This window comes from Phalacrocorax carbo, chromosome 2 (genome assembly GCF_963921805.1).
Source record: "Phalacrocorax carbo chromosome 2, bPhaCar2.1, whole genome shotgun sequence".
In the NCBI taxonomy this organism is placed as follows: domain Eukaryota; kingdom Metazoa; phylum Chordata; class Aves; order Suliformes; family Phalacrocoracidae; genus Phalacrocorax; species Phalacrocorax carbo.
In genome coordinates, this window is record NC_087514.1 from 79,288,758 (window position 1) to 79,301,941 (window position 13,184).

Below are 13,184 nucleotides of genomic sequence, written 5' to 3' on the forward strand. Positions count from 1 at the left end.
GTGATACTTGCTTTAAATCACAGAGAAATAAATGCCAGAGTTACAAACTCTCTCCTGTTTTCTGTCAAATTATTGTCTCGCCTTATGTGCGGTATTTTAAAGGTTACACTGACTAGTACCTGTAATATCTATGAATTAGGAACAGTGAGATGAGATTCTAAATTACTTGGCATTTGAGAGCTAGATGCTCATCTGATGAGTTTATATTTACCATTTGTGATTAAAAGAGAGAATTAAGTACTATTTCTTACGGCATTTGTATGATTTAGATTCTTTATAAATGAATGTTTAAGACTATATTTTCAACACAACTATATAACATAAATGTGCGCTTGCATTTATAAACGTGCAAGCTGATTTTTAGTAATTGCTTTTTTCTTGTCACACATAAGGCAGTTAAAGAAGTTGTTATATGAGCCTTAGACAAGGGCCGCCTATCTTCAAGTCCCTAAAAGTTGTCAGATATTTGGTGAAAATGATGAATTCTTGGGTACTGATTCATGTGATCTGAAAAAGCCATCCATTTCCTGATTCACCTTCATATCTCCTCCAGAAAAAAAAAAAGGAATGTTTTACAATGAGTACCTACAGTCAAATAATTTTTTTTGTGTGTGTTTTTCTATCTTTCAGCCACTTCCCAGAACTGATACTTTCAAAATGAAGAGGAAGGTAGGCATGAGAACAAAGAATGCCTTGGAGAAATCCAGTTGAAAAGTTTGAGGAGTAGAAATAATACAAAATATTAATAACTCTGGTCTCTTAAATAGGTCAGAATTTGGACTTAAATTACGTAAAGTTACAAACCTAAGACATAAGTCTTATTACAGTTGAATCTAAATTCAGGGATTTAAAAATTAATACATAATAAAAATATTAGCATGGTTTTTTCTCTGCTTTGGATGATAATATATTCTGCTGCCTTACACAATTCTATTTAAGTTTTAATTTTTTGGTTTTTAGCCCCAAGACACCTCCTTAAGGTAAGCCAGGTTATGAATTAGCAATCCATTAGTTGCTTCTCTCTGTCTGCAGGTCCATACTCATTAATCAAAATTCCCATGTTACCACATCACCCAGCAGTACAAGTGAGATTTGGATAAAGAGTACACATATATGAGCTTATTACTGCCAAATGGTCTAAAGCACAGGATATAGAGCTTATCTGGACTTGCCTTCACAGAATTAGACCATCACAACTTTCAGAAGAAATCTTAACCAGCTGCGTAGCCCTCACACTTGGGCGACGTTTCTGTGACACTGATCTAGCATTAGGAGCCCTAAGTCACAGTTAGCCCATGAAAGCCCACCAAGTGGGCAGTGAGGCACACAGCTTGGGAAGTGATGGTGGAGTTGTCCGCGCACAAGAATTTTGTAGTAAATTCTCCAAGTAAGCCGGCCCCTAAGTCACTTTTAAAAAGTGATTTAGCTAAATTAGAGCAAACTCCCATGTGAATATTTTTGTTTTGCTTTGAGCATACCTTAAATCCATTTAAAATGCATGTAAATTAAACTGAAATGAACAAGAAAAGACTAATCAGAAAACAGTTTTCCTATAAAGTCTCACTGACTGTCTTTAATGAGAGTTCATTTACCCCTTTATTTATGTGCAGACAGCATATTTGTGTGACCAAGTTGTCTCTCAGCCTCTGCCCTTTCACCCTCAGGCTCACAGTGAACACAATAAGCTAGACGTACTTGTCGAGGGTTTACGTAGGAAGTAAGGCAGAAGCTTAACAAGATGCATGGCATATTATAATAGATTCATTTTTCCAGCCATGCATTCCCAATTAGATTAGATCATTTAGTAGAAGCAATAAAAAATACAAGTCCAATTGAAGTGATATTTTCCTCAGTTGCCCCTATGCTGTGTTCAGTTGCCTGTTAGGAAAAACCTAGGTGATGTTATTTACAACCAGTTGTTGTCGTCTGGAATCCTTAAAAACCGAAATGCCTAACAACTTGAAAGCAGCTATAGAAGTAGTATTAGGCAAAGACAAAGAGAAAGTAATTAAAAACTAATGAGTGTTTATCAATGAGAAACTAAAACAAAACAAAGCAAAAGAACCCCAAACACCCTTCTGAATTCATTTACTTTACTGATTTTACTTGGATACTACAGCACTCCCCTCAGTCTGGTCTTCAGTCCCATCATTAGCCTAACTCATGTCAGACTAGAGCAACAGGAGTGTAAGGAGGTACCTGCATCATCCTAGACTCGAAAGGAAGCCCAGCCCGCAGCCCTGCGAAGTTTTTGTGCGTCTCAGCTGGCACTTGTGGATTTAGCCTGTTCTGCCTGTCTCTGTTCAAGGTCAAACACGTTAAGTGTTAAACACATGAGAGAGATTCCCCTACCAAGTGTCATTGACAAGAGCAGATGCTGCGGGCCCTGAACTAGGGACAGTGGCTAGTGCTCTCACATCGTGCTGTTGTGAATACCCCTGTTTGGTCACTGCCCCAAACCCCTCCCATATGGTACACAAGTGTCATTTTCTCTTGTGTTTTTCAAAAGTCACCTATATAGCACCAAAAATCTTTATTGTGACTTTGTCAGTTCAGGGTATAAGGAAGATGGGTTTCCTTGCTCAGCAAAAGGAGGAAGCAGTAACATTACAGGAAGATGGAATTAATATGCACTTGGTGACCCTAATTCTAGTACTACCGAATATTTGAGTGTTTGACTTACTGCCCTTAGCATTCTGCTAATGTCAGATGTTTCGTATAAGTTCAGTTATTGAATTTGTATCCCTCTTATTGCTTTCCGTAGCCTGAAACAGTTCTAATTATTGAAATAATTTAAATCAGTACTATGTTAAAATATTTTATTGTTTTTTCTTTGTATTTTACTTAATAAAAACTGCTCTATTAAAAATATTGTGTGTTAATTATTTGGCTGGAGACGTGGAAACACATAAGAGATTTTGCTGAAGAAGGGAACACCTAGCCGGAGTCAGCTCCAAGAAGCCAGAATTTTATTTCAAAACCTAAAGTTTATAAAATAAGCCTCATTGCAAAACACTTATCAGGAGGAGGGATGTCCAGACATGCTATCAAAGAGCAAGAGCCACTTTTGTTTTTTGCAGTTAGTTCCAGCTCCACTTAGATTACTAAGGCTTTTTACTACGTAATGAGATTTGGGGGTTTATTAGGCACTGGGTTACAGGAAGGAAAGTGATACCAATGTTAACCTTGTCCATCCGCCGTCATGCTTTAAATGCTACCAGAGATACCAAAAGGAAAACAAGACTGTAATGTTCACACATCTTGAAGTACCTCTTGCCTCTAGCGGACATGCCCCATTCAGAGCAGAAGCTGAGGGCTTGCGGGTGGGTTGCTTTGTGTACCAATGGTGCTACGTGAACAAAATAAGGCTGTTCACTCTTGGTTATTTCATCAGCTGTATGTTTACAAAGACTTTAAAGGCTAAAATTTTAAAAGTAGTTGTAGCATGAGAAAACAATTAAATAATTTGCATTAAAATGTCAGATTTCAATGGGGTTTGACAGCTGTGGACAGAGATTCTAATTTAAAAGATAAGAATGAGTAAAGGAAGAAATACATAGCAGCTACCTGGCTAATGCTATCTTTTTTATTTTAAAAATCAATTCCTTCTACTACCAAAAGGAGAGCGTTAATAATAGAACTCAGTTAATAAGTGGGGGGCAGGGAAATTAAATTTTCTCAAGAAAAAAGGAGAAAAAAAAAAAAAACGTTCATCCAACTGCAGGCCAAACCCTCCATGCCTTCCAACATTCTTGACTTCGCACAAAAATAGGCTATGTATTTATGCCCCGAAGACACAGCAACTTGGACCAAAAGACAGGAACTAATTCTAAAGTTAAGGACTTTCCTGAAGAAAAATCTTCCCAAAGCCATTCATTCTGAGCACTTAATAAGAGTGGATAGCTAGCACAAAGGAAGAGATATGTTCGTTCCAAAGTGTGTACACATAGGAAAAAAGCAAGCAGTCACTCAATATTGTAGATGATTGTCAGTTTCTGGCTGTAGCACGATAAAACATCTAGCAAAAAAATTCATTAGCATCAGGTTCTGGGAGAGTTTTACATAGTGATTTCTCCATGAGACAGAAGCAAATGCAATGTCATAGCAGCTGCACGTGGAAACGAGCCACTCTGTGAAAAGATCTACTGAAGCCTGCTCTCCCTCAGCTGTATCTTACTTCCGAATAGCGAAACCCTTGGGACCTCCTGCTTTCCATACACTGGGAAATGCGTGCACTATGGTCCTCTATCCCTCACATTCTTGCTGGCCTCTCCATGTGCTCTGGCCTCCTGCCGTCCCAGCATAACCCCGCAGCCTGGCCGGTCACCTGGGCAGGGGACAGGTGTGATGAACAGGCTAGAGCTCGATACCAGGTACTGCCTGGTTGACCAGGGGACAGCTGCTGACCACTGGCTACCATGCACGCTGCCTCTGAGAGCCTGGCAGGGGCAAAAAATGCGCTCTGCGGTCCAGATGGGACTCTTCAGTGATTTCAAAGACTGTTAGAGATTGACTGATCGCAGTCATAATTTCAGGCAACCAGGATAAAAAATGAAGCATTTTTAAATCCTGACATTGTATTTTCATAAAGCAACTTCTTTGTTGTGTATTTTTTTAGATATATGTTTTCTCAAATTAGAGCAACAAAGCAAATATTTGCATGTATACCTAAAGTGTAAGGAAAAAACAGCAAGCAAATATGTTCTACAATGGTCTTTGCTCTTTGAATGTTTATTTAATTCTGCTGATTTTCCTTCTTCTGAATTGTGAAGCACTATTGTAAAAGGAGGGGCAGCAAGGTCTAGTTATTTTATAGGGTAGCCGCATTTAGATACTCTTTAAAAAGAGGTAGTCTCACTAAGTAACCTCACTTGGAGGAACTAAGCACAGAGCAGCTCAAAGAAATGTTGCCTTTTTATTGGTTCAGGGAGTTCAGTGTAGAAACTCAGGTTTGGTCTAGATGTATTAACTACTGGTTTTCTAAACTATTCACGTTGTTAGTTTTTTTTCTTTTAGAGGGGGAACTAGAGAGATGTTCTATTGTTTGAGGCAAAAAGTGTATGAACTGGAAAAGTTCCTTATGGTCATAAATGCTTTTGTTCTGCTGCTGTGACCAAAAGCCATGTGAACACACAGAATACTGCTGTTTATATAATTTTATTTCACCACAGCTGAGGAAATTACAAGATTAACTTAACTTCCAAACACTTTTACTCGATGTTTAATATTTGACATTCCCAGGGTCAGCAGGCATGGAGCTGCCGTCAGGAACGTCTGAACGTTCTTTACTGCAGATTGTCAGGAAAAGCTGGCTGACTCAGTGAGATCTTTCTTCCTCAGTAGATGCGGTAAGAGCATTTGTAAACATTTTGAAATTTTGGTCAACAGCAAATCCTTGGCAAAGGTTTTCTTCTGACTTTACTGGGAGCAAGAACGGGTTATATCATTTCTAGGTTGGTACAACCAAAAGCCTTTTAAGGAAATGAAGTGCCTACATTTTCTTGCACACCAATGGGATTTGCAATGAGAGGAGAACTAATAAATACTCAATGTTCCTGCTGTATTTAGTGACACCTTGTAGTACACTGCAAGTTTTAAAAGTGACACAGCGTGAAAAAGTACCCTTTAAGACTGAATCACTTACATTCTGCTTGGAACTCTTTATAAAGAATCCCACAAAACAAAATTCAAATGCATATTCCGTACAGCGAGTACAACTGAAGAAATCAGCAAGGAAAAGACTTAGAGGGTGGCAAAATACTCTTGGGATTTGATAGTTGAGATCATGAAAGAAAATCAGAATTGTGTCTTCTCATTTTAAATGCTAGCTTTCTTTTCAGTTCTTAAATTCAGATCACTCATGCGAAAATACAGATAACTAACATATATCCTATGTTTAATAACCATGCAACATCAAGAGTACAGTTTTTTGATCTATTTAAGAGCACAACAATACTGGTTACTGCTGACACTGCACTGTCATCCATAAATATCTTACCTTAGGAAAGCACAGAAGAATTTATCTCTCTGCATTTACTCAGTGGCTAGGCCCCCAGGACTCTGGTTTGTCTTGGATCTACCAATGGGCGTTACTGTTATATAAAAAAAAATTGATAACAGTCCTTCTGTTTAATAGAAAGTTACACAGTGTGGGAAGCTGTTACAGATAAGCTCTTCAAATCTGGTGGGGAAAAAGCCATAGGTATTCAGATACCATGGTCATATACAGAAATCCGAGGATCCCATGACAGTAACAGGACCTAGGAATGGAGTGTCTAACTATATCTAAATAAAACATCCTTAAGGGTACATTTGGTTTCTCAGAAATTAATTACCTGACAAGCATATGTCTTTTCTTGGTATTTTTCTCCTTTGTCTTACAACTCCCTTCCCTGTAACTGAAATTGAAGTGCTGAAGGAATGAACAAGGCCTACTGATTGTTTTGGGGTTTTGGTTTGTTTTGGGGTTTTTTTTCTGGTAAGATTATAAATGAAAACACATTTGACTAAAGCCTGTGGAAAATGTAATTTGTTATGTCACAGCAATCACTCAGCATGTATACAGCTGGGTTTGACGATACTGGACCCTGCTTGTTATAAAATCAATAGCAATGGCCTCAAGGAAGATGAAAGATGAAGAAAGACTGATGGCTTGTGGTCTCAAACTAGTTTGGGTCATTGGGAGCTAAAAGGGAATGTTTTAACTTGCCAATGAATTACTATTCCAATGCCAAGGCAGAGGATTGGAGGCCAAATTAACTTCTCATTTCAAAAACGTTCTGACTTTTACTGAAGTCCTTTTGATTATTTCAGAATAGAGAAGGGGGAAATGTTGTGCTATGTATGAATATATCACTTAAAACACTTTCTAAAAAGAATAATGAGAGCGTAACAAGAATTAAATATTGGATTTTCAATAGAGCTTGCATTAGGGCAATTTCAATGCCACCCACTTAAAGGGAAGAAGTACACCACCTTTGAAAGTCCATCAATGCCCCACTTCTGTGTGTTCGTTCAATTCAGGGTGACCTTATTAGAAAAGCTCCTTCTTGGAAAAACCCAAGAGCCTTACACCAGTGTCTGCATCAGAACAGAAAAACCTTTATCCCTCCAAAAGTTTGTTATTGCTGGCGTAACACTGAAAACATAGTGGAAGCGTAACGGAACCTGGACCAGGAGCTTGGACAGTGCCATTGCTCTGGAACCACTTTTTAAGCTGATCTCTAAATACTGGGTGAACAAGCATACAACATACTGCAAGTTCTTCTGCAAATAGCAATAACAGAGGACAACATTAAACAAGAATCGTTAACTCTCTACAAATCTCCCCCTACAGCATCTCCTGATCCTGTCTGATAGCTGGAAGATCGCAGACTCTAGGCTAAGCTCAGCTCAGCTCTGCAGTAGAGAGCCAAGAACAAAGAAGGAAAGCTGGAAATGCTTCACAGAGCATATTCACCAGTGTGGGAGCTTGCTTCTATTTTGTATTTAGGGCTGGAGGATTGCTTGGTACAAAGGAAAAAGAAATGAAAGAGAAGCAGAGATTAAAATGAAGCAGATGAGGAAAAACAATAAGGTATAAAATAAGTGAAGGATAAGGAAAAGGGAAAAAGCAAAAATATGCCACCTTTCATTGTGTCAATCAAATAATCATGCTGGTTTTAACTGGGACAGAGTTAATTTTCTTCACAGTAGCTAGTATGGGGCTATGTTCTGGATTTGTGCTGGAAAAAGTGTTGATAGTACAGGGATGTTTTAGTTACTGCTGAGCAATACTTACAGGGTCAAGGCCTTTTTTGCTCCTCACACCACCCCACCAGAAGCTGCAGAGGGGACACAGCCGGGGCAGTTGACTCCAACTGACGAAAGGGATATTCCACACCATATGATGTCATGGTCAGCATATAGAGCTGGGAGAAGAAGGAAGGGGAGGACGTCTGAAGTAATGGCATTTATCTTCCCAAGTAACGGTTACATGTGATGGAGCCCTGCTTTCCTGGGGATGGCTGAGCACCTGCCTGCCCATGGGAAGGAGTGAATGAATGCCTTGTTTTGCTTTGCTTCCGCGCGCAGCTTTCGCTTTACCTGTTAAACTGTCTTTATTTCAGCCCACGAGTTTTCTCACTTTTACTCTTCTGATTCTGTCCCCCATCCCACCAGCGGGACTGAGTGAGTGGCTGGGTGGTGCTTAGTTGCTGGCTGGGGTTAAACCACGATATGTTTTCTCAGTACTATGCCTGAAAACCACCCATCCTTTCCCAAATAATATTCAGATATTCCCTCCACTCAGAGCATTCAGATTCTTTAGTGTAAGACCTGGAATTAAGGCAATGATCCATCTAGCCTAAGTATCCTGTCTCGGATGGTCACCCTTATCAAGTGCTTAAGAAAGAGTTTAGCAAAACAAACATACAGGTGGCTGTCCATGATTTAGGATTTACAGATGTCCAGTAATACAGGGTCTCAGTACATTTATACAGTCCTTCATAGACGTATGTTTCCGTAATTTATTCCATCGCTGACTTCATGCATCCACAGCACCCTAGGGTGGGGAATGCCATAGCTGAGGTATGTTTTGAAAAGACACGCTTCCTTTTGTTTTGAATGTCTTCCCATTTAGTTTCCCTTGTCATTGCATCGTAAGACACAGTGACTAGTCATTCCCTATTTGCCTTCTCATACAGTTCTTTGAATCTCAATTTTCTGTCTTCTCAGCCTCTTTCAGGTGGAGTGGCCTTGCTTAATTTATATAGTCCACATGGAAAAGTGATTTCATAGGGCTGGTAGCCTTGCCACCACTTTTTTGTATCCTTACGACTTCTACTATATTCTTTCTGAGACAGGAAGAATCAGAACTGCAAACAGCATTTTAGGTTTAGGCATGCTATGGATTTGCATAGCATTAAATCTCATATAGAAGCAATAGGAGGGTCTCTGGCTTGCTCTTTATCCTTTTCAACTAATTCCTAACATTCAGTTCTATTTTTGACCACCAGTGAGAGCTGAGCTGGTGTTTTCACAAAACTAGCTATTGCACTAGGATTGCAAAACTCCAAGATCTTGCTCCTGAATGACAAGCAAGTTCAGATCCATCACTGCTCATTCAAAGCTAGGATTGTTTTCTTCTGTGTGCATCCTATTACACTTACATATGTGGAATTTCATCTCCCCTCTTATCATCCACTCATGCTACGTTCTAAGGTCTTTCTGCAGAAGTTGTAGTTGCTCTTCATCTTTGCTACCCAAAATAACTTAGTATCATCAGCTTGTGCTCAAGTGCCTCTTCCCAGTACATGAAGAATAACAGATGAATTTTCATCAGATTGTATTAAACAGAAATGCTAAAAATAGTATTACAAACACTTGAGCAAAATGCAACAAAATGCTATACCTACAAATGTAGAGAGCATTCCACTCTGATCTTTGATCGTGGTGGTGAAACCACCAACCCACCATTTCGAGTGGTGAAAAAAACCACAAAAATTGCCAGCATTATCTCCTTTACACAGAGGGGTTTTGATTTCCAAACACTTTTCTACAGCTTGGATTATTCCCTTGATGGACAACATCGGAGTCTAAGATGTTATTACCAATTCAGTTCAAATTATAATTTTGAGCTGTAAGTTTAAGATTCAATGATGAATACTGACAAGAACTTTTTGAGCTTGATGTTGTGACCAAAAATTACAAGCCAGAATAACAACTGGCATTCAAGTGTTTTAAACAGTGGTCAGATAGTGAGTCTGGTTATTTCTAGAGCTCTGCTGTAGTTACTTAGGAACTGCAAGTACAATGACAGACCTGTACCAATGAAAACCATCAAGTGTGAATGCACAGTGCCAGACTAGCTCCCAGCTTGCATCCGTGCCACTGGTTTCAGCTTCTAGTTACAGCTATAACTGCCACAATTCAAAACAGATGAGGAACACATGATTTAATACTTTTGGTCAAGATGTGCTAAACAGATTAAAATTTCAGACATGCAAATGTCCCGGATAATAAGTTGGATAGCATTTCCACATACTTTTTATTCCTCATTTTAACCGAGCAAATAATATTAATAAGTTAATTTTTATAAGAATACAGTTTCCAAAGACTCCCTCAGTACTATCTGAGATAAATGAGGAAAACTAACAAGGGGGGTATGATGAAAAAAAAAAGGTAGATGAAGAAATAACCCTTTTTGTGGAAAGCTGAGTCGAATTCTTGATGTAATAAGTCTCTCTGGCTTTTGAATACATTGAAAAAATTTGGAAGAAATCTTTACAAACAAAAAGAGAAACATAAAAGTTTGTAAAATGAGAAGAAAACAGAATATTGATGAAAACAAACAAAAAAAACCAGAATTAGTATCCTTTCAAGGCACCTGATTCTCTTCTGATAATTCCTATTTTCAGGGATTCAATTAATGCTAAGTATGAAATTGTGACTGGGTCATTGCTTCCAGTACATAGAGTGGGTTCATAGCTGTTTGCACTTCCTTCCCCTTTATTCAGAGATTCAAGAAAAAAAAAGCGAAAAGGTACTTGGAAGACAGAAGAGAGGGAATACTGTACTCAAAGACTATGTTTAACAAGTAGCCACAGGACAGGGATGGGCTTTTAAGACAAGTTATTTCTGTATATCAGTGTAATTCGGTGTGGCCTCTGTAGTTTGGCTGAACAAAGTTATTCTTCATACTGTAAAGGCTCCACCAATTTAAAAGGCTATTAACACCACTCTTTTAGGCTACAGAGGTCTATCTGCATAAATATCACTACCACAAGAAATACTCAAAGATATGAGTCACAGTTCTTTAATATTCAAAGAATTTCTATATCCTGTCTTTGAAATATGGCACTAAAACTTTGTATACTATCCCTCAATATCCTATCAATTGTGATACAAGAAGGCGTTGAATAAATTAAGCCATACTGTTTAAGAGGAAGGTATCAAAATTTCATATGAAAAGATTACACTTACAGGTGAGAGGCAACACACCACGTATATACAGCTAAGAATTCATGGTGAGCCTAACTGGTATGTTAATCTTCTAGTAAAAATACAACTAAAAGTTGTTATTATTAGTGTGGTTTTAATAATAGTATTTACAGCACAAAATTTACAGAAAAATCTCATTAATAATAATACTGATAAAACACTGCTATTCAAGAAAGCTCACAAAAATCTAGCCCTTTTCTCTAGTGACATGATCACCCTTCTCATTTCCCTCTAGCTCCTCTGGTTGATGGCACCAGGCTTCCTCAGGCAAGAAAGGGCGTAACAGCCAGTTGTCAGCATCCCAGGTTTTTCATCAGGGTTAGGTCAATGCTGGTGAGTGGGAACACCTTCCCTGGGGTGCCTGTGGAACTATTTTCATAAGCTTTCTTATCACAGCCTGCCTCCTTCTCGCTGCTTCCCAGGCAAAGCCTGGGAGCCGCACGCTGCCCCCCCCACCCCATGACCCCGGAGGGGCTGTTTGTCCCACAGTGACTAGGTAGGGGTGCCAGCCCCCTGCCCCGGGCACTCCCAGAGTGAAGGCAGTGTAGGGAGGCAACAGGCACGTGGCCACCAGGTAGTTGCTGCCACAGCTAAAATCAGCTCTCACCGAGGCAGGGCCAGACATGCCCTGAGACCTCACGCTGCCAGCTGCCCAGCAATCCTCTGGCCTTCTGCTAGAAACGGCAAAAACAACACTTACTGGCCTGCATGTTAATGACTACAGAAGTTCATAAGTATGGCATAGCCTTTCAAATCTTATTAGACATGAAAAAGTGTTAAATATCAGTGAAACCAACATATATAATACTGGATGCATATGAACACTTTAAAGGGTGAAGAATCCACGTTAGGTGTCCCATTTCCAGATTTTTCATGGACCTTCAAGTTTGCATAAACTTGGAAGAGACTGCAAGAAATTATGAGAACCATCTTCCCAGCCCTCAGCAAAGTCAGCTGTACCTAGTCTTGGTACCTGCTTTTCATGGCAGATGTGTATCTGTTCCTAAAAATTCCAGTGCAGAGGGGGCATCACAGTCTTCATGGATTGCTACCCATATTATTGCAAAGTTTTTTGTGCTCTTTTACCTAAATAGTCCTTGCAACAACATAAAGCAACCTCTTCTTTTCCTGATTGCAATGGAGGGCAGTTAAATCCCTTCATTTTCCGGCTACCTGTAGTGCTTTTGTAGATGGTAATCACACCTTCTTTTTTTTTTTTTTTTAATTAAAAATTCCTAATTCCTTCATCATTTCCTCATAGTTCACATTTTCTACATTTCCAATAGTTCTTGTTCCTCTCATCCTGATTCCCTCCTGGTTTCATCTCACCTACAAACTCCATTACCATCTTTATCTGAAAAATCTCAGATACTGCTTCATTCCAGACCTCTCTTCCCTTACTGAAAACATTACCTTCATTGGGTAAGATCAAGGCCTGCCATGCTGACATGCCCTTGCGAGTGCCTGGCTGCCATCTCAAGTTCCGTATAGCTAAAAGAAAGCGCTCAGTCTCACCTTCGAACGATCTCTTTCCTGCCTCTTCTCCAGATTGTCAGAGGACTCTTCCCATCCTGCCAGTCTCAAACAGCCATAACCTGGATGCCAGGTTTAATTCAGTCTCTTTGCTATGCTCGCAGAACCATCTCTAAAACTTGGCCTTTTTCATCCACTCATGCTGTTAAAATTCTCATTAAGGTCACAGTTATTTTACAGCTCACTTACTGTAACATCTTGGCCCTGACAAAGGCATTTTTGTCCCAGGCATATCTATTTATACACTGCTGCCAAGACTGTCTCCAAAACCCACCAGTTAGATTAGCTCATGTAGCTCTTTGCATTTTTGACAGCTCCCCTCACAACAAACAAACAAAAATAATTTTTTAAGATATTGACAGCTATTCTCATTCTATGAACCATTTTTTATTTATTATCCAGGGATAAGATTCAAGCTTTAATTCGTTCACATATTGCCCATCCGCTTCTTTGTTGAAAAATGCTACCTCTCAAGCCTACACGGAGCTCCCCATAAGCATACATAACTTTAGGCTTTTCTCTTCTATACCCCCGTCATGCTCACCTCTTTGCTGTAATGCCTACAAATCCCCCCCAAAAACAGCTGATAATGATTAATTTGCTAGCATGTGGAAGACAAGCGCATTTGATTGACATTGTTCCATAATCTCCTTGTTCATGCTGGTTTGTCT

The 13,184-nt window shown here is 39.3% G+C and overlaps 1 non-coding gene across 1 annotated transcript; it reads left to right on the plus strand.

Moving 5' to 3' along the window:
* Nucleotides 1–468: 468 nt before the first annotated feature.
* Nucleotides 469–537, plus strand: LOC135312322 (small nucleolar RNA SNORD123). The gene has a single exon (XR_010371893.1). It is a non-coding gene; the product is annotated as a small nucleolar RNA SNORD123 (small nucleolar RNA).
* The last annotated feature ends 12,647 nt before the right edge of the window (nt 538–13,184 follow it).